Source organism: Haemaphysalis longicornis, unplaced genomic scaffold (assembly GCF_048455015.1).
Source record: "Haemaphysalis longicornis isolate Haplotype H1 unplaced genomic scaffold, Haemaphysalis longicornis Haplotype H1 scaffold_2, whole genome shotgun sequence".
NCBI classification, from domain to species: domain Eukaryota; kingdom Metazoa; phylum Arthropoda; class Arachnida; order Ixodida; family Ixodidae; genus Haemaphysalis; species Haemaphysalis longicornis.
In genome coordinates this window covers 199,772,670-199,795,559 of record NW_027526295.1, presented here as the reverse complement: position 1 = coordinate 199,795,559, position 22,890 = coordinate 199,772,670, and the positions used below count along the sequence as shown (strand labels likewise).

The 22,890-nt window shown below is 48.5% G+C and overlaps 1 protein-coding gene across 2 annotated transcripts in view; it reads left to right on the top strand.

Moving 5' to 3' along the window:
- Positions 1-22,890, top strand: part of LOC144169758 (immunoglobulin superfamily DCC subclass member 4-like) — a 411,050-nt gene that overhangs the window by 96,514 nt on the left and 291,646 nt on the right. The window lies entirely within an intron of this gene.

The window sequence follows — 22,890 nt, the reverse complement described above, 5'->3', positions numbered from 1 at the left end:
ATTTGAGAATTTTGTAAATAAAATTGCGATTCACGAATTGACTTGGACCCGATATTGTCAAGTAACATGCCCCCATATGAGTCGAATCAAGGTGAAGATGCGCTCAGTAAAGAGTACGTAGTTGTTATCTACTTGTTTAAAGGCAATCGCAGAGGCTCCAGGTGAGCGTTTTTCTAATAATGAGCACACTCTGTTGGCCATCTTGTTAGCACCGTCTGCAGTGGTGCGACAGTAACGCATTCTTTTGCGCGGCATGAGGACGCGGGTTTAATGCATGGCAGGGACAACTTTAGTCTTTCACCCGGTGCGTCTTCGATTCGGCAAAGCAGGTGACGGCTCAAAACATGGCACAACCGAGATAAGAATGCTTCTTTAATTGTCGAATATAATAATTTCGTCGTTGTGACATCACAGGTTATGTGTATTTAAGCTTCGCACATTATTACGAACATCATAAAAAGCCTCTGCCTTGCTAAGCAACATTTTTAAAGCAGTTCATCAAGTGCCGAACAATATCAAAAACTCTATTTCTGACGAATTCTCTTGTGCATCGACTTGAGAAAAGGGAAGAAAAGAATAGTAACCTACTTTGCTTAGAACTAAGCCCACAGTTGTTTTAACAACTAGTTGATTTAAGTGGTGCTAACACACACGTGCGCGAATTTTATGAAGAACTTCGCTTTGTTCAGTACCTTTGTTTATTTTCTTCAGCATCGTCTGCCTAAGACAACATCTCAAGTTATCAAAGACGATAGTCTTTCTTGAGCTACTTAGACCCAGAAGTTTCGGTCTTCCTATATGTCTGTTTGTTTGGATGTCTGTGACTCGATTCAGCCACCCGGCCAAAGTAAAATGGGTACTGCGCAGTACTCTTATATACTCACAGCCAAATGTAAACGTCTAAGCCCGGTTTATATGCTCATACTGGTCAACTTTGTTGAACAAGAACAACACATAACGCAAATATAGGACAGGAAATTAGTACACAAAGGATATTTGCAGTGTTCCTTTATTAAAAAAATTATGGATGCTTGGTTTTTCGATTGCAAATGATATTCTACATCTACTGCAGAAAACCGCCGCCTGCTGTTGCCCGCGCCACCTCCTGCCGGCATGTGAGAAATCACGCGGCAACAGCAACGAAAGGTTCCACTCGCTAGGTTCCACGTTCTGCTTGGAACGCACGTGGAGCGCGGCAACGCGGTTCTATCAACCTTCAAGTCGGCCGACTCGATTCACGCGCGTTTCTGCCGTACTGCAGCGCTGGCATCGCGGAACCCGGCCTGTAGCAGTGGAACGCGGTAAATTCAAATCGCGTCGAGCAAACCTTTAGTGTGTTTACCTTGGAATGATCGCGATGGAAGAGGAAGCGGGAAAGCTGTGAGCGGGAAAGCAAAGGGGGGAATTTCCTTGGCAAATGTCTACAAAGACTATCGTCTTTTGGCGACATTTGCGACGAAATGAGCAGATACGTGGCCAATTTTCCCCTCTATAACACCTCAATAAAAAATTTCTTAGCGAACTATTGAAAGAGCAGCAGGTGGCTGAAACGAGGAATGTATATTTTGTTTTCGTTATTTCAGAACTTTCATAGTTCGTTTTATCGATTTTGTTTTGCACAAGGGCAGTTGGTTTGGGCTACTGTGATGCCCACCAGCATCGAAGAGGTATTTTGTATACCGCACAATAAAACTCAGTTTAGTCTTGTTTTTTACTCTAGGAACCTTTAGCCGGGCGATCATATTTGCGGTAGGAGTGGCTGTTCGGGCTTTCGGTGCATACGACGTTTTGTTATGGTGCCTAATTTGTTCCTCGAACAAGGCCCCCAGGGAACCGAATGTCGTCGTCGGACGATGCACATTTTATAAATGCGTGGGTGGCATATAAACAGCGCGAAAGAACAAATTTATTTTGTTCGCTAAAGTCAAAGAAATCGTGCCTGGCACTATTGAGATTAATGGTGCAACCTTCCAGGGGCCTTGAGAATGCACAGATCGATGTGTTGTCTGTACTTTCACATCGTACGCCGCTTTTCGCAAAAGCGCATAGAGGCAAATGGTCCAGACCATGGAGGGAGCCATTTTCTGTACGTGGAATCGGTTGTAATGCCGATCGGAGCTTCGTGTGCTTCAAGCCATAAAGATGAAAGCGCCGGTTTCGAGGTTGAGCGCCCGTCAAAAGGGCCTAAAGAAAAGTACACTTGTTGCAGTAAGCAAGAGGAGGAAAGTTTTTTAAGACTTGTTCCTAAAATGAAGGCATTTGTGTATGTTGACGGGACGTCTGTAATCAGTAATTTGCCGGCTGAGTATCATAAAATCCCGCATAATTTGTAACGCTATATGTACTAATAGGGTAACCTATTACAAACTTGTTCCCTGCAGGTGGTGCCCGCTGCATGTGTGTTAACTAATCGGCGTAGTTGACCCGGCCTTTAGGGTTATGAAATCTGCAATTGGCGCGACGATTTGACTCATATACGACACTGCGGAATTATATATACTTTAGTGCAGCTCTTTCTATTTTCCCGCCATTCCATCCCTCTGCCCGCACTCACACGCATGCGCATACACCACAATCCCGGACAACCACACGCACACGTAGGGGGAGTTTCTAATTTAGGGGCAAAAGGTGTTTTACAAAAGGGTGGTCACGGCTAGATGCATGGCAGTTTGAAAGAAATGGCGTGTCTCGGCGGCAGCTAGAAAATGCCGTCATAATTCATTCATTAACATAAATAATCCTTCACTACTACCTTCATTACAAACTACAACGCCATTACATTTTTGACCGTTATTCTGTAACAGCAAGCCATACACAGAATTGCAGTAATTTCGGGTACCTCGCTCCTGTGCCAAAATCTGGCAAAAATTAGCCGTGAGAATTTAAGGTCAGGTAACCAGTTTCAGTAAGTACTCTAAGTATCGTGGGACCGGCCGCTAGGGGGCTGAGTGAATCAGATGCGCCTCGTATGGGCTCCGTAATTATTGGCCTTTTCTAGCAGAACGCCGCCTTGCTGACTGCCTGAGTGAGTGAGTAGTAACTACGAACTGTGCTGACCACCCAGAAGCAACCATTCCTCCACACCGAGCTCATCATGTTCGAAAATCGGCCCAAGCAGCAGCACGCCGGCGGTTAGTCCTAGCACTCCGACGGCGTTCTGCCACGAACGCAGCAACAACAGCCACTGCCGTCGCTGCCGACGCAGCCGTTGGCGCTGCTGTTCCTTCAACCTCGGAGCACCGTGACGTCGTGGCTGGAAAGACGACTGAAGAGGGCACTTCAAAGGACACTAGAAGAATGGACTCCAAGCTTCCTACCGAGACCCCTTTGAGCAACGGCTCCAGCGCGGCGTGGTCACTCGACGCGCGTCAAGACGAAGACGCCGATCTCGACCAGCAGATGAACGAGACGAACGACGACGACGACGGTGGGGGTGTGTGGCACCGCGTCGGACCTACTAAGAAGACCAAAGCCTCGAAGACTGAAAGGGTGAGTCGGGCTCGTTTCTTACTGCAATTGAGACCACTCAACAAAGTACGAGTGCGTGATATCCCGAGACAGGCCATTGCTAATGCCGTAGGCTGTAACTCCCCAAGCGCCGAGCTAGCTGAGATGGCGGCCATCAAATACGATGACGTGGCAAACAGTGTCATAATCACCCTCTACGACTCCGACCACGCAATGAAATTGGCTCGCACAAAACGTCTGACTTTTCGTAGCAATGGTAGCCTAGCAGCAATTGATGTGCAAATTGAACAAATCGATCATAATAGAAACACATCGCGCGGTGTCATCCGCATCGACCCCACGGAAAGCAATGAGACCATTTTGAGTTGGTTACGCTGTGAACAGGCGGAAATTGTCAAAGTCCAAAAGATAGGCAAGTCCGACCGTGCTGTCCTCACCTTTGACTCTGCAGTCATGCCCCGTGTTGTCAAGTACTACATGGAGTTGGTGCGGGTAGCTGAGTACAGACCCAAGCGCATGGTCTGTTTTAATTGTCACACAATCGGACACATGGCAAAATTCTGCCCATCAGCTGCTGTCTGCCGAGATTGCGGTCGACAGCATTCTCCCGAGGCAGCATGCGTAACCACGCCTTACTGTGCGGCATGCAAAGAAGCCGGCCACCTGGCTATCAGTTCCGTGTGCCCAAGTCGCACAGCCAAACAAGCAGAGCGTCAGACGGGGCCATATAAAACAAGAACCGGTGTCACCTGGGCCGATGCAGTGGCAGGCCCTCACAACGACAGTACCACCCAAGCACAAAAAGAGGACACTAATTCCATCGTGCACGAAAACAAGATTCTCAAACAAGAGATACAAGAACTCAGAGCCGAACTACTCAAGTTACGAGCAGAACTCCATCAGGCCAGGACACCCCCAGCCCGTGCCCAGTCAAAGTCACCAGGGCCTCCGCCTGCTCGACGCAGCCGCTCCAAATCAAAGAAGCGACCCCCACCCGATACCAACATAGATGTACCAAGTAAATGGGTAACCGAACAAATGCTCGCACAAAGGGAGGCGAAACTTAAATTTGAGGCGTCGCAGGAATTGAAGAGAGCCTTTAAAGGGATTCAAGAACTCCACGGATACATTCATTCGCTCAAGACCGACCTTCACCATCTCACGGACCAGCTCCGCTCCTACATTGGCACTGCGAGTCTGGATGAAGTAAAGCTGCATAAAAAACAATCCCAACAGTGAACCCTCCCCGGCAACGCTCTAACAGGCTCATCATCCAGTGGAACTGTCGCAGTTTTCTCCAAAACGGCCCGCTCTTGAAACACCAGGTTCGCTGTCATAATCCTCTCGATGTCCTCCTACAGGAAACACGCGGACCGTGTAACATTCATAACTATGCTACTTTTATGGATCCCAAAATCGTGCACCCTGGTCACAACTCACCCATTATAGAGGGTCAAGCAGCCATCTTAGTACGTAAAGATTGTGAAGCCGTCCAATACAGATGGGATCAAATGAGTAACGCCCATAGAGAAATAATTGTGGTCCGAATCAAACCCCCCGGCAATAGGCCTATTCTTCTCGTCTCAGCATACTACCGCCCCCAAAGCAGCTCAGGGTACAAAGATGATTACGATTGGATACCCCATCTCGCAACCATCCGTTTTGATGGCCCCGTAGTTGTCGGGGGCGACTTTAACGCTCGCAGCACCCTATGGGGCTACCAAACCTCGAATGCCCGAGGAAAACTCCTGGAATCAGCACTTGAGTTCAGCAGCCTAATCCTCCGAAATGAGCCTTTTATGCCTACACGGGCTGGATTGCACTCCAAACAGGCTGACACCACGCCTGATCTTACTCTTTCAACACCCGGATTCATTAAAAAATGGGAAACGTCCAGTACCACTTGGGGTAGCGATCACTATCCCATTTTTCTTGAAATAAACTCAAAGAAAATACGAGAACGGAGCACGGTCCAATTTCACAATTGGGACAAGTACAGGGCGTGCTTCGAGCTGCCTCCTGATGTCACCCTCTCAACCATTGTCAACGGTATTAAGGACGCTAAGTCCTCCTGTGTTGAACCGATACCGACGACTATAGAAATAGAAACATTAGACGCGCACATGGCACAACTGCTTCGTACTGCCGAACGCCTGACGGAGCGATTCCGAAGAGATGGACGGCAATACCGGCACTTGATAAAGCTCAAAAACCATTACAAGGAAATCAATGAGTACCAACGCATGCTCCAGAACGAAAAATGGCACGACCTATGTGACCGTCTAGGCAAGGAAAAAGGCTTGTCAAAACTATGGGGCATTTTCCGCAGTCTCGCTCGGAAGTCAAAAATCAAGATTCCCATTATGGAGGAATTAATGCTGCAAGCGGAGCCCCTCATAGTGGAGGACAAAGTCATCCGTACATTCTTCCCCCACGCAGCTCGCACACCGGAACACTTGCCTCCCTTAACTCGCCTCACAATCCCCAGCCCGCAAGAAAATCTGGAACAACCCTTCACTATGGGCGAACTTGTCTTAGCCCTGGGGCAAGGGAAACCACGCTCTGCCCCTGGTCATGACGGTATTACGTGGCAAGATCTACGCAATCTTCCTACAGCCGCTAAAGAAGCTCTTCTTTCTACAATTAATCAATCCTGGGAGCAAGGAACGGTGAACGAACACCTCAAGCTAACCATCATTCATCCCATTCCTAAGCCTGGAAAAGACTCTCGTCAACCTGAAAACCTTCGACCGATTGCCCTCACACCTACTATTTGCAAGCTCACCGAGAGACTCATCAACAACCGGCTGCAATACCATCTAGAGCAAACGGCCTGGTTACACCCATCCCAAACCGGTTTCCGCCCCAACCTGAGTACCCACGACTACATCTGGCTACTTCGCCGAGTAATTAATAGAAAATCCCGAAAACACTTACCCGATTACCTTCTGGCTGTCGATATGCGCAAGGCATTTGACAACGTTAGCCAGAATGTTATTCTTCAAGAACTTGCAGCTGCGTTCCCCAGTCAGCGAGCACAGAACTGGATATGCAGCTTCCTGGAGCACCGACCAATTCGATTCCACAGCAAGAGTTCCCAGTGGATACCTCAAACTTTCTTTCTTGATAGGGGTGTTCCCCAAGGATCAATACTCGGCCCAATTCTCTTCAACCTGGCCATAAACAGAGTGGCTCGCGCACTAGAGCGAAACACCTCAGCCCGATTTGCTATTTACGCCGATGACATTGTCGTCTGGACGGAAGCGGCTGATTACAATTGCAAAGAGCGTATGCAAACTGAACTACAGGCAGCAGTATTCAGCCTTGAAAACTCCCTCGCAGAACTTGGCTTTGAACTTTCACCCAGCAAAACAGAATTTCTGAGTATAGATGGACGGCGACTAACAAACCCGGCCGAACAACTGACACTTCAAATGGGCACCGAAACTTTAACCTCGAAAAACGGCACTATCCGACTACTCGACGTCCAGGTTAGTAGCTGCAACAGTCCCCACACGTGGATTCGTACCCTACGCACAACCTGGCGACAAACAATGCACCTAATTTCCCGCATATCAAGTAAATTCGGCGGGTCTAGCCAACGGGCTTGCCTTACGCTTGCGCGAGCGGTGGCGGTCGGAAGAATCACTTATGGAATACCAGCATACATTCTGTCACAAAAACATATACGGGACCTGAATGTCCTGTACCGTGCAACAATCCGGACAATCACTGGGCTCCCTAAACATACTCGCATTGATATCCTCGAACAGGCCGCTCAACTGCCACCACTCGCCAGCATAGTGGAAGAAACGCAACTTAGGCACCAGCAACGCCTTGACCTAACGCCGCAAGGCCAAGCACTCAGACGATGGGATCTGCAAAACAGCGAAGTCGACCCCACGCTAATAACCCCTTCAATCCCACCCTGGGATCGCCGAACAACCTGTATCGTGCGCCGGAAACCAATCCCAAGGCGAAACACGGCTGTACGGGAGCGATATATACACAAACTTAAGCAAGACAAAGGTCCTGATGAATGGGACATCTTCACAGATGCCTCACTTGACGGTGCGCAAGCGGCCATTGCCTGGGTATGCCCTGAACACCCTGCCCTCAATGGCCGCCGCCAAATAGCGCACACCTATGGCCTCACCAAAGAAGCTGAACTTCTTGGAATACTCGGGGCGCTTCAACAACTGCAACACTCTGCACCAACTAACGTCACCAAATTCAGATTAATTACGGACTCTCATACAGCGTTGCACGAGCTCAACAAGGCCTACACTCACAATGCAACAGCAAATCACATCATAGCACTAATACAGACCCTCCAGCAACAAGGCACGATTGTTAGACTTGCGTGGACACCTGGTCACACGGCTGGAGCAGATGGAAATCAGCAAGCCCACGACGCAGCAAGGGAGTGCCTCCTAACCTCTCCTCCCGTGATTTCCAACCCTCCGCCGGCGCCTACCCCAGTAACATGGTATTTGCAGCGCCAACGCTTGCAACAAGAAAGCCGTAAGCGGCTCCAAGACATTACCCCTCAGGGTTACCTGCCCGCTGGAATCCCCCTCAGACGGCAAGAAGAAATCTTTATGAACAAGGCCTACGCAAACGCGGCATATACCCCCAACGTAACCCGAAAATGGTTTAACGGCGCCACTTCCCTCACATCGGCACCCACGTGCACCTTTTGTGGGCAGGCTACAACGCCTAACCTGTATCATTTAATATGGCACTGTACGACATTCGACAAGGGCAGAGCCGCCCTGCTTGATAAGTGGCCACTGCCATCTGACGCTCGCGCGCACTTACAGCTACTCCGGAGTAACGCATCCTTACTCGGAGCAATAGGCCGATACGCACTAGAGAGTGGTCTCTACAAAGCAGTATAGACCGGGCCTGACCATGTTTTTTTTTTTTTTTTTTTTTTTTAAGCGGCACCCAAGAACGAAGACGCCCTCGAAAGGACCTATGATCCCACAATGAACTTTAGTGGAATCCCACTTCATCCCCTCCCCACTTACCTCCTTCCCCCCAAAGGGCTTCGTGCCTCCTTTAAATAAAGCACATTCATTCATTCATTCTAAGTATCGTAATTATAACGGCGTTGTGAAGCCTCCGCCCAGACACGTAAATATCGCGGTAGAAACTGGTATGAGTGTAAGGTTCGCCCTGTCTTGTGACATTTTGCCGCAACGAACAGCCTCTCAATATGAAGAGATCCCAGCTTTTTTTTTTCGCGAGAAAACCTTGACTCTATTCGCCGGAAAAAAGGGATTGACTCAAGAAACTAAGACGTGCAAGCGCACATCAATGTCTTTAACTTAACATCGAGGATATCACGTGGCGTCAGCTAGTATGACGAAGCGCTGTTGTGTCGAATGCGGTTGAATGGTGCTGTCACGGTCCTCGATTCACTGGAAAAAGATTGACTCAAGCAACTACGACGTGCCCGCGCGCATCAATGTCTTTAACATCGAGGATATCACCTGGCTTCAGCTAGTATGACGAAGCTCTCTTGTGTCGAATGCGGTTGAATGGTGCTGTCACGGTCCTCGATTCGCTGGAAAAAGATTGACTCAAGCAACTACGACGTGCCCGCGCGCATCAATGTCTTTAACATCGAGGATATCACCTGGCCTCAGCTAGTATGACGAAGCGCCCTTGTGTCGAGACTACGGTTGAATGGGGCTGTCACGGTGCTATGTCTTTAAAATCGAGCGGACCACCTCGATCACCGCTCTGCACTGTTTGTTATATTCACGCGGAAACATTGAACGTGAATGTTAGGAGTCCAGAGTGCCAAGGAAGGTATTCCGTTCTGCAAAATCCGCATGGTGCGGGTCTCCCACCTCATTTTCCAATGGGTGGTCATGGCGAGGGCTGCTGTGGTCGACGGTTTACCGGTCACCGCGCTCCCCTAAGGGCAAATAAAATTTCGCTCCCTTTCTCCCTCATCCTCTCCGTCTCTCTCCGTCTCTCTCTCTCTCTCTCTCTCTCTCTCTCTCTCTCTCTCTCTCTCTCTCTCTCTCTCTCTCTCTCTCTCTCTCTCTGACGTTCTTGTTCCTCTGCGAATCTGAAACGCTCAAGACCATGCGCCGGACAAGTCTGTCTTGAGAAAGTCTTATTAGTTAGCGGTTATCGCCGGGTAATAATGCAAGGTTGAAGGCCACAAAACAAGTATTCGCGAAAGCGTGAAAGCGACGTAATAGCTGTATGTAGGCGTAACTTCCGCTTTTATTGCGTCAGCATTCTACGACTAGCTGTCTCGGAAAATCTTGCACCCGCTTAACTCCTAACGTGTTGCTCGCCATTGGGATACCCGAGCTCTTATGTATAGTAAAACTCCCATTCAACTAACTGAACATTTGCTAGGCTAATTACAATTACTTAAACAAGATACATGATAATTAATTAGGCCTAATTGGTATATTTGCATAATAACCCCAATGCTAAAAGCACGTTTCATCATCGTTGACACGTAAGGTTGGGTGCACGTGATTGAACGAATATTAACTATGTAGGATTGACAAGCTACAGGCTCGAGTGCTATTTATTCCTGGGTGGATCATTTGTTGCACGCGCCACAAATGCGTCGAACAAGCTTACGCACTGTCGAAGGGTTTCTTAACCTTGCATTCTGAGTCCTTCCTCAACTCGAACCTCCAGTGGAGGAGATCCTTGAAATGGACTTCCCCATTCATAATATTGCGGAGATACTCCCCTCAGCCGAGTTGAGGAGCAAATGGAGTGGAGGAGAGATGCAGAATACGGCCCTTACACTACACTTCTTGATATTGTTTTTTCATTCACCGAAATATATAGCCCTCGATTTTGTACGTGCACCTCTATCAGGGCATCGCATTGGAGGCAGAAGGCTTCATTGCATGGCGAAGCAAAGTACAAAATAAAAATAAGGCCGCATGTGTGGCTGCTTCGCCGCAGGTAACGTGGAACAGACGTTGCGATTCTACTACTGCCACGGGAAATCGCTATTCCTTTAATCGCTTCTCCTTCCCTTCCACACTTCGCAGCCTGTCAAAGAATTCAGATTTAGTTACAACTTGCTGCTGTAATGGTGCTGCTCAAATATATGGCTATATGACAGTGACGACTATAGGACGACTATATGACAGTTCGTTGCAGGCAGACAGACAGACAGACAGACAGACAGACAGACAGACAGACAGACAGACGGATGGATGGACGGACGGACGGACGGATGGACGGACGATGGACAGACGGACAGACAGACAGACAGACAGACAGACAGACAGGCAGACAGACAGGCAGACAGACAGGCAGACAGACAGACAGACAGACAGACAGACAGACAGACAGACAGACAGACAGACGGGCGGGCGGGCGGGCGGGCGGACGGGCGGACGGACGGACGGACGTTGTATTCCCAGTGTTCCACAAGAACCTCTGATCAGCAAAAGAAGAACGAGAGCTTCATATCTAGTACTCTGGTGCCATCACTAGAGTATAGTTGACATCGCACTTTGTGGCTTTCCAGAATTAAGAGAACCATGATCCGCAGTTGAAATGACTAGCACCCGTTCCTTCCACAAGCCTCGTCGTGCTCAATGTTATATGCATGTTCTCTATGGTGCGCTAATGGAGAAACATTGTGGAACGTCGCGTGCATCTTCCAAGTTGCAGTGGAGGCTTGAACAACCATCAGATACTCATCGCCTTCCTCCAACCCCTGCGCTTACCCTTTGATCACGCGCTTCGGACCGTCCAAGCCACCGACTGGTGCCCAGAAATCACACCGGCTAGCGCCAGGTTGCCTCCTCTCCACGAGGACCGGCATGCCGGCGCCATCTGAGCAAAGCGGCGGCATAAGGCAACCAAGTACTCGTGGTATACTTAATTTTCTAGGCGCGGGATCGACCTGTTCCTCTCTTTTACATCTTGGAATTCCTTGCTGCATCTGCCTTTCGCTGTTGGCTGCCGGACTTACCACAGGACCCGACCTGTCTCGGGATGGGGACCACCGATCGACAGACGCTGCAGCTGGAGTGGGAGACAGTCTCTGACCGAAAATAGCTACATAAAAACTTGACTTGATTGTCGACGCTCTTTCATCATTGGCTACTTAGTGTAATATTTCCTGAAACCGCTTTTGCTTTCACTTGTTCTCACCGAATTACGGTTTGATGGGCATGAAACAAATGCAAACACAAAGAAATAGAACCGATCTCTGCGAGGGTTTCTCAGGTAATGTAGAGCACATCTTTCCTTATTCAAGTAAAGAAATCGTGAGGAATGATCCATTTTGTTCTAAATAGAGATAGTATTAGGATTAAACTTGTACAAGTTTGTATCAGAAGGCTCGAAATTGCGTCGAGGCATACTTGAACCAGGCGAATGAGAATGGTTGGGCAAGTACAAAGCAGGACACCAGGGACAACCGGAGCTAAGCGACGGAAGCCGCTGGGTGGTGGGGCGTAGTGGCTGTTGGTAGCGATGGCGTAGGCTACGCCATTTGGTAGTCAGCGGCGCGGTTCAAGGTGAACGGCACAAGGCTTTTTTTTTTTCAGCGGAGCTATTATACGCTAGTTTCAGGGAGGTGAATTCGTGCGCAGGCCGAGTGCGGAGATCTAAAAACCTCATAGCGTCGATACAGCCAAAGATAGCTCTGGTGCGTTGTCGGCGCTCACCTCATACAACCACGGCACTTCCTCGCCACATACCTGTGGCGCGTCGTCGCGCGTGTGCTTCACCGCACTCTTTTCGCTTACCCCCGGCGTGTCATTCGTAGATGGCGCTACGGCCATCAGCACTGAAGTACACTCCAGCCCATTCTATTGAAATGTCAAGACAAATTTCACGTAAGTATCTAAAGTTATTCAAGTAAAGGTTAGGGTGAAACAGGATATAGTACATGTTCAGAACGCTAACGCGCACTTAAACCCAGAAGCAACGTGTAATGCCGAGACGGAGGATACTAAGTGCGTCAGACAGCCGTTATAAGAAAAAAAGTTGTAACACTGTAAAGAAACTAATGTCAGTAATACATACCACAGCCGTCAGACATTTACAAATATAGCCCTATAACAGATTACACCTAAGTAATGCCTAAAGAATAAAATCACAAAACTTTTTAGGTGAGCAGCCGAATAGTTGTAGCAGAGGGAACCAATCAAGACACACCGGGGGCAAATAATATCTGACCCTTAGGTGTAGTAGCCACTGTCGATCATGTGCCGGTCGCTGACTCCCTGTTGCCTGAAGTTAACAAAATATCCTTAGGCACGGGGGAAGGGAGGGAAGCCGGGAAGCCGGAGCCTTTTTAGCTCCATCAATCGCGGGTAATTCTGACCTCCAGACGACATCAGCTTCACATTGGCCCGGCCTTGTAACCGTTTCGATCGGCATGGCGCCAGGCAACGATCCACTGGTTTTCATAGCTGGACGCTGCAGATGGGCAGGCCCGCCGCGGCCGTTCATCACAATCCATCAAGTCGGCACGTGGGAGGCGCCGCTGCCCGACGCCGTGGAACTCGCCAAGTGTCCGGCCTTTGCTCCCGCAGCGGGAGCCGAAGGCTGAGACAGATCGACGCCGCTCACACTGATGCTGTCCGTTACCGGGCAGGAAATTCCCACATGCTTGCTTTTTTGGGCGTCTTCGAAGAACGGAGAAATGGCGACTGGGGAGAGGAATTCAAGGGCAAAAGATATGCCTGTCGAAAGCCAGCACAGCTTTGTCATCGAAGCAGTGGCCGACACACCGACGCTGCAACACGTTCCGCGTTGTTAAAATTTGGTTTTAACCAACAAAAAAGCAAATTCTGGCTTTGCTGCCACCTGATAAATCTCTTACGTTCACCACAACGCAACGAATCCGTTCCCGTACACCCCCTTGCTTTTCGCATCGCTTGTTTTAAAGTAAACGTTTACTAATCTCGCCGAGCGGGTTTGCCGTCTCGGTAAATTTGACCTTCATTTGACCGCAGCTGCGCCGTTTTCTTGGCAACGCATCACGTGACTCGCCGGACCAAGCTCCGCCGATGGCCGCGTTCGCTAGCCGCTGCCGCTACCGCCACCGGCTTGGCGCATGCGATCTCCGCAGCTGATTCGCGCCTGACCACGTGACTTGCTGCGTGCATGTGAGCTTGGCCATGGATGAGATCGAGCGCCGGGCGTCTTCTTTGATCGTTGCGCATGAGCTGGAGGCTTTGAGCCGTCGTTGATGACAAGCGGCGCCTCACTACCACGCGGATATCACCCGGCGAGCCGTTCGGCTCGGAAAACACCGGAAGCGGGACTACAACCGAAGAAAAAGGCAGTCTTTGAACGAATAGTACAGTAATTACAGCTAAATCAAAGGTTAAGCAAGTGAAACCAAGACTTAACCAGGCTAAGCCAAGGTTTCGCTTTGCATATCCACGGTTAGCTGAACTAATCCGCAGCAATTTTAATTTGGTTGTACGAAGTCCCATCATGTTTCTTTCAGTTGGATGTCAGGCTTTCCTTTCAGTGCTCCTACACTGAGATTAAAATTTGTCGTTAAATGAAGTTAAACCACGTTTGTCGAGTGATAGCTTGGTTCTCGGGTCGAGAGCGCGCCGTGAAAGGCTACACAATTGCACAGCAAGACAACACACAGACGCTGCTCCGCGCAGTTGCCCATTCAGGTGGTAACGCGGAGTAAACTTGTTTGTCGTAGCCAGCGCCTGCTAGTTATGGTATGATATTTGGTGGCACGCGCCCTTCATCTTTCCTTCTATACCCCTATACGTACCTCTTTCCTTGAAACAAAGGACCAGTCGACGCTTTCACTGCGCAACCGCACAAGGTGATGGCTTGACCTTGGCTGATCTTGAAGGGCAGTTTTTTGCTGCTATGTGTTTTATGTGATTGTACTAGTGGGGCGATGTCAAGCCGGTTTTGCAGCAAAACCGGTTATCCGGTTATTCCATTCACCGATTATTCCAAATAGCAATCCCGATAAAAGGACAACCGGAGTTATCCGGAGGCCTGCCTTGTTAAACGTTTATAGTGCTAATGGGGCGATGCCATGCCGGTTTTGCAGCAAAATCGGCTATCCGGTTATTCGATTCACCGATGATTATAACTTGCAAGCAGGATAGACGGATGACTGGAGTGATCGGCTGGCGTGCCTTGTTAACCGGTTATTGTACCCGGATAGTCGGATTAGGGAAATTTGTTTTATGTACCCCACCCGAACCCGAGCTCGAGCGAACCCAAGCGCGTTTTATTGTCATTGATTTTATGGCGTCGCGATTTCGCCGTCGCTTTCTTGAAGCCGATTTCTTTTCCCCGGCTGCTCCAGTGGGAAAGTTTGATAACGCTTGCTCCATTCCCAACGCTTAGGTGAGCAATTTGAAGTGAGTAGGAGTCACGAGTAGTGGAAAAATTTGTACCTTAGTGGTAAGGCTATATCACAAAGCACTAAAACAATCACTTAATGGCTGTATTCTGGGTCCCTCCTCCACTTCATTTGGTCCCTCCACTCCGCTGAGGGGGAGGTACCGCATTACTTATGCACAGGGAAATCGAATTCTTTGACCTCCTCCGCTGGATGCTCGAGTGTAGGAAGGATTCAGAATACCAGGGTAAGATGCCAAAAAGCGCGGAAAGGTGAAATTGTTTTAACATTGCTGGGGTCGTCACTTGATTTACGGATGTGTAATAAACAGCGTTTTTTACAGAGTACAAATAATGTTTCTCACATGGTATCATCGTGCACATACATGATCGAGCGGGATGATGAAATACTGTCCGTGTTACTGCCTGCGAAAAATATGTTATATTACTCAAATATCCGGTTACGTTGCCTTTGAAATCGGATATACTGATTATCCGCTCTTTATAATTCGGATATCCGGAAAACTAATTAACTTTCAAAACCGGAGTCGCTCTCCTGCGGTTTAACTGGATGATTGGTTTAACGGATAGTGGCAATCACGATAGTTTCCACCTTGAGTAATATGGCATTCGCCCTTAAAAAGGCGAATTTAAATAGGGCGGTCAAAAAAAAAAAAATTTTCTGTTTCTGTAAAGCAGAACGTCATATTTTTACGCTTTTTCAACTGAGCATTTTCCCCTTCCATTGAACCTCATTCTATGTAGGAACCAGGTTATCTTTGAGACTGCTTGTGATAGCCAGTAAATAAGCAAAAGAACTTTGATTGATTGATTGATTGATTGATTGATTGATTGATTGATTGATTGATTGATTGATTGATTGATTGATGGATTGATTGATTGATTGATTGATTGATTGATTGATTGATTGATTGATTGATTGATTGATTGATTGATTGATTTGTAACGATACACGCTTTAGGATGCAAAGACAACGCCAATGGCGCAAGCGAAGCCTAAATCGCTTTTTTCAAGTATGTTTCCCCCTTCCCGGGAAATTGAAAACGGACATTTCGACTGTCATCTTAGGAGTACGTAGTTATCGCTCTGGCATATTTTAGCATTCGTCGCTTACTCTGTACATGCTCGGCGACATTTAAATCAAAGGGAGAAGGAGGGAAGGATGACTGCCTCGAAAAGGCCATAAAACGAAGAAAGACCACAGGTGGAGGGTGGGCCATAAACGGACTCAACCTAGCGGCAAGACAGTGACCAGGTCGCTCTAGTCGCATGAAAACAGATTGGGGTGTAACAACACTCGTCAACGACTATATGACACGCCCGAGACATCCTAACTATCGCTCCAGCGGTCGAAATTATTTGTTTTTTAAAGTCTCTATGAAAAGCCTTTTGTTTATCGCGTGCTCGGGCAATGGACGCTCTCATATCTTGCTCGTAAATACGAATCGTCAACGAATGGAGGGAAGTGAAAGAATATACGCGTTTCGATCCTTTCGGGCTTTAGTCTGCCAATAGGTTCAGCTGAGAGGCTGGTCTCTTTCGTGCGCCGACCAAAGAGCTTATAAGAGCTTGTGCAAACAGAAATTCCGGGGAGCTGCCTATCCTAAGGGCTATTTGCCCACTGCCCCCCCCCCCCCCCCCTTTTTTTTTTCGTACTGAGAAGAGGTAAAAATGAGTTTGTTTAGAGAAGCTGTTCAGAAATAAAGGCAGCCTGTTCTGAATGCAAAAAGTAAACAAAAAGAAAAGAAGAAGGAGAGACAACTTCGCCGCTTTACTTTGGATGTAAGCCTGCGTTTTTAGCTCTACAAGTGACCCAAATGGTGGAAACCTCGCCCATTTCCGAATCAGTGCAAAATGATCGAAGCCTCGTTTCAACAGGCTCGTGACCAGGGCGTTAAATTTTCCGGAGTAAAGGATCTATACCTAAATCGCACCAAATCTTACTTTGCCATGATTTCGATTCCCGGCCGCGGCGGTCGCTTTTCTGAGCGAGGCGAAAAGCAAAAATGCCCGTGCGTACGAGATTTCGGCGCACGTTAAAGATCCCCAGGTGGTCAAAATTAATCCGGAGCCCTCCACTACGGCGCGCCTCATCGCCTGCGTTGCGTCGGCGCGTTAAACCCTACAATCAATCAATCAAATCAATACTTTGCCATGACGGTAACTTTCAACCTGTTCTTCAACGGGTTGTTCTTATAATCATCATAATTAATCGTTATTAATCGCAATAAGCGCAATTTTATTCACTCTTTATTTCTCTGCCAAACTGCGGAATGTTTCTAAAAACGTTTCCGAAAACCTGTAAGTGTCTCCCGTTCTGACTGAATTCCTGTTCTCGCCATGATTACAATACCTAAAACCAAATGTCCGTTCTGGCTCCTAGGCATGTCAAATTATCGTCTAGGACGGGGCTTGAATAGTTGAACTGTCCCCGCTCTTATCTCAATTGCAGCCATGATTTGAAGTTATTCACTCAAAGAAGCTTCGAAGTACCATTCCTTCCCCCGGTAACAGAGGGCTGTTTGGCGTTTTATTTTATTCCTACAATAGGGGGAGCGGGCAATTTACTACATAACTCTGTGATAGTTATGTTTGCAAGTGGTGAGCTAGGGTTTTCGGGTCCCCGTATAAGTCGTTCCGGTGCCGTGCTTTGTCGTATAAGGAAACATCACCCAAACAGCAAAAAAGGGCCCATCTCCCCGCGAGGGGGACTCGAGTAAATGCGTCGCGTAGGGGGTGGGTGTATCGCGTTAACGTTTAGTGTTTGGGGAGTTGGTGGTAGTGAATGCGCTGTATCAGCAGCTTCTTGACGTAGTTTGAATGAGTAAAGGATATAAGGCGCGTTCGTAGCCTTTCATTCTGTGTCGGTTTTGTGGCGCAGTGGGAAGAGCACCACGTACCTCGCGTTCCGCCCACAGGTAGTGAATGCGTTGTATCAGCAGCTTCTTGACGTAGTTTGAATGAGTCAAGGATATAAGGCGCGTTCGTAGCCTTCCGTTCTGTGTCGGCTTTGTGGCGCAGTGGGTAGAGCACCATGTACCATGCGTTCCGCCCGCAGGGTCGTGGGATCGAAACCAGGCGCCGGTAAGTATTATTTTTTTATATAGTGTAGGGGGAGGGGTGCGGACCTGTTGTTGAGAGCGAGGAGGGTAGCGTGATGCGGGAGAGGAGGAGTGGGGGAGAGGGCGCACCTGGAACGGCTGTTGCGGACGCCGAGGCACGCCGACAACGCCGGGTGACATCGTGAGTTAAAGAAATGCTCTGCATTTAAAAATAATAATAACAATAAAATCGCCGGAGGCCTCATGTCCCCCTCATCCGAGCCTAACCGACTTTCTCTGCAAAGAAACACAGAAATATTTCAGCAAACTTCACCAAAGGAGAACTCGCGGGGCATCAGACTGAAATATGTCGTGCTCTTCAAATCGATGGCGCATCGCCTCTGGCCGTGACAGAATTCGTTCTCGGAACCCATCACACCGGGCGACAGCGCGTTGGAATTGGCTCGCCGCTGCTACACGACCTGCCGACCACCGTTCAAGAAGGTTCAGGCATTTTTCCGCCTTGTACTCTTGCCTTTCGGCAGTCGCGCTTTTTTTCCGTATGCAGTCGACGAAATGTGCACCTAAGGCGTAAAGAAAACAGCGAGGGGCAATGCACTGTATTTACGGTAAAAGCGGCATGGAGGAGTCAGTCCACGTCAACTGGTATCGAAGCCGATATAGAAGCCTCTCTTGGCTTTGCCTTTGATAGCACCCCTTTACTTCGTTCAGTTTTGTTACTTGGTTCCCCGAATATAAAAATTGTTGTTTTGTGTTGCAAAGGGCTACAGAAGGCCAGGAGTGCCACAATTTTGAGGGTAATGCTGTTGTAGAACTCCCAGGACGAAATATTTCTTCACAAACGAACGATGTTGAAGGGAGATAAATGAGAATATAGGACAATGCGCGGCCGATTCGTTATAAAATCGCAAGCACGGATTCGTGTTTGGATTTTTTTTTCTTTTTTTTTCTTGGTGGGGGGGGGGATACCTTGATCTGCTTATCATACTTCCTTATGTTTTGTTGCACACCTTTTTTCGCTTTAAAACCCTTCGTTTTATGCCCCCAAAACTTCTGCCCCACACCAAACGACATCATCCTTTTTCACAAGGCACACTTGTGCTCCGAGGCTCCTTGGCCGGACGCGCGCCAGCGCTCGGCGGCTGACGTCATCCCACCACTGCACAGGCGTGCCGCACAGCCTTGGCGGCTTCGCCTTGCTCTGACCGTTGGGCCGAACGGGTCTATGGGCTTGGAGCCTCCTAGTGCGTAGGCAGTGAAAAGTACGAGAGCCTAGTGTTTGTTTTATTTATTTTGTTCATTTCATTCCTTTGAACCCGTGTGGCGACTACAACAAATGCACGCCGGATTTGACTAGCACTTTCGAAATGGATTTAAAATGATAAATTGAGTTGCCAGAAGAGAAAGATCTCAGCTTACGGACGTGGCGTGCACAATGATATTTGGCGAGCTATATTTCGGAAAAAATTGAGAAAGTCGTTTTATTTGTACAGCGAAGCGAGAATAAACAAATGTCCAGAAGAAATAGCTAGACGAAGAGCCTTTGACATGCTTCCAAAAATAGGACTCCATAAGCATTCGCTGGTTTAACGCCAGCAGCCTTTCGGCGAACTCGTGGAACCCACCTTCCCCACATTCTCAAGGGCTATGTTTCCCACGCGTTCTCTCGCGCGCATGCTTTGGCGCTGTCCCGTTGCTCACCAGTTTTTTGCAAATGAAGAAAGAGGAAATTAGTTTTCGCGGCCTTATTCTGCTACACCCGAGAAGTGCCGAGTCATTTCCGCCTCGGTTTACTTAGCCCCTACTCCTCCGCACTCCTTAACGCCCTCCTCCACGGTCTCCCTGGCGTTGTTATTGCTAGCAGAAGGGAGGGCTCTGCAATTTGAATAATTCCATCGGTTTAGCAGACTCGAAATTGATTTCTCCGATGGCGCCAAGAAATGACGCGGGCATTTCTCATGGCTTGTTTAGCCTGGATCGAAGCGCCCCTTTCATTTCCTCCTCCCACCCCCCTTCGCTTTCTCCCCAACAAGTACGTCCTTCTGCTTTCGTTGTCTGCTCCGAAGACACCCCCTAGACTGTGCAGCGTAGCGTCTACCGGCAGTTCAAAGATCAAACATATCCTCGCATCGTTAGGATTTGCCAAATCGAGAAACGTCAACATCTCGCATCTCTAGCGACCGATAAGCGTAGGACGAACAACTATAGAAAGGAGGAAGGCTTTTTTGGATTGTTGTTAGAGAGGTGAACGTTATTGCTGTGGTGCGCCTCGGAATAACGCCGTCTGTGGTGGAGATACACGCCGCGACGGCGTTTCGGTATTGGAAGTGCCGAAATTAGGCTTATCTCGGGGTCCCGGCGCCGCTATACCGCCTACATTATACCGTTGACGACTGTTGTTTGGTGATCGAAGAAAGCAATGCCTGACGATCCCACATACGAGGGTCGATACCAGGCGAGAAAGAGTGAAAAGCGAGAATTCTTTCGTTACAAAAAAAAAAAAAAGGGGAAGCGCAGAGACCAGAATGGAAAGAAAAGAGCTGAAGTAGGATAAGAAGCCAGTCAGAAGAAGAAGGAAAAAGGAAAAAAAATGGAAGGGATGCAAGCATACTGGGGTAGTATCTATGGTTTTGGCACAAAATCCCGGGCGTGTTCGACACTTACTGATTTCGGCAGCGGCGCTTCCGGCATTTGTCGCCTAGCAGACGACAAATTTGAGAGGTCCAGGCGCCGGCTCCTTTCCCCTTTATTGACTTCCTCCCCCCTTGCGTATCGCCACGTTTTGTTTCCTCGCCACTGTCTCAGAGCGGCCTTGTTCTTTGTCGCCGCGGTCTTCCTTGTCGTCGTCTCGGAGAATTGAGCACGCCACACGTGTTTGCTTTCCGCGTCCCAGAATGTCGAGAATTCCTTTCAGCGCTTGTCCCCGCGTGTTTTTTTTTTTTTTTGTCTTCTCTCCTTTCCTTAATATTTCACCCTGACGCGTCTCTTTTAGCTTCGTTACTTACATTTCTGCCTATCTGCCTCTCTACTCTTCATCTACATTTCCCGCCTTTATGTAATCGTAAAAAAGGAACTTCGCTTCCCGCACAGCTTATTATGGCGCTGCCATAACTGAGGGACGGCTTTGCAGGCCACCTGAGTGGTGCCCTATGGCATAGTTGGCGTCTTCTCACCTCCGCGCCACATTTTTGCTGTCATCCCAAACGGAGCTCGAACCACTCTCCGATCGAGACTTCTTGTTTTCCCTGTTACGCACGTTCGCGCGAACAAATGGACGTGAGACGAGGACTCGGAAAGGAAAACTAAAGGCGACAAGGTATTTCCGCCCCGAAGTAATTCTCCCGCGTGCTACTAATAGTTTGGCAGCCTGGCGATGTCGGCGACAATGCCACGCCGTCGCTTTCGGAGTTCTTTCCGAGCGCGGGGGGACAACAACGAATTCGAGCCTCCTACTGTCGTTCAGCTCTCCTTTTGCCGTCAAGCCCGTTTTCGCCTTGACTGGGGTAGTTCAGTCACCCGGTTTTTTTGCTTTAACCATCTGACACACTTCTCCACAAATTAGCTCAGCGTTCGAGTTGTTGTTGGCGCTTTCCGCATCGTGACTGCTTGGTGCTTCGTAAACACCCTGGCTCGCAGCCTAGCCCCGCTTTACTTTTCGTTACCGTCGTTGATGCTTTCGCTTCAAGCTTTACCAACACATACATACATACGTACATACATACATACATACATACATACATACATACATACATACATACATACATACATACATACGTACGCACGTACGTACATACATACATACATACATACATACGTACGTACGTACGTACGTACGTACATACATACATACATACATACATACATACATACATACATACATACATACATACATACATACATACATACATACATACATACATACATACACACATACATAAATTTCTCGGCCCACTTAAGCGGGCCTACGTGCTTTGCAGGCGAAAACCTGGCGCAGTATTTGGACTAGTGACCTTTATATACACTTTTTCTCACCGACACAGCAGACACGCCTATTTACCGTTCTTAAATCACCCCGGTACACCTTCGTCCCTATATTGATTCACCTTTTTCTATCTTAATAAGACTTCATCGTCTCAAGTCCTTGTATTCCACAATAATGCCAATCTTACTATAATCATTCCTACCAGTCAATAATTACCCGATCTTAATTAATATCATTAACCCTATCCTTTTACTCGTTCACTTAATCCATCTTAATCCCAAATCGCCACAACTTACTAACCATTACTATCCATAACTGTTCAATCAGGAACTACTTTGGTAATCATTAATAATCTCTTATGCACGGATTGGATACTTTGAATAGCTGGCCTTCCTTGAGTGTTTGTAGCATTTCTGTCGATTCGGGAGTCATTCAAGGTCACCTTCGAACTAGGCATATCAGGATGTCGCCTTGATAAAGGCAAGCTGGCGTGACTCTCGGGTTGAGTACGTATATCATCGCCTAACCCGTACCGTTAGGCGTTGTTACGAATCAGCGACCCGCTATGCTTCAAGCGTCGTGCAGCGCGTTTCTGCTATGTGGAGAAGCCTCCAATACGTGCGGCTTTCGAGTAAGCGCCTCTCTGGCGGCGACTCAGGATTGCAGCCAACGGTTCTCAACACGCTGCTACATGCCTGGGAAAGGCTGGATCGCTGGCGCCTCGCTGTATGCGTGACTCAAACATCGGCAGCGGCAGACGCGACGTGTGTCTATATGCCCGAAGGACGCGGACACCACTGCGGAGACCTCCTCTCTTCCCTCTCTCGGACTCAGCGTGCGCCACTACTACCGACCCCTCACGAACTCTGGAAAGAGCATTGTGTGTGTCTGTACCATGTCGCGCCGTGTGCAAAAACTAGAGGGAACACTTGTGCCCAAAGCGCCGCAGTTCCTTCCTGTTGGAGCATGGAATCAATGCTGTCACTCTGCTCGAGCTGTAACCTCGTC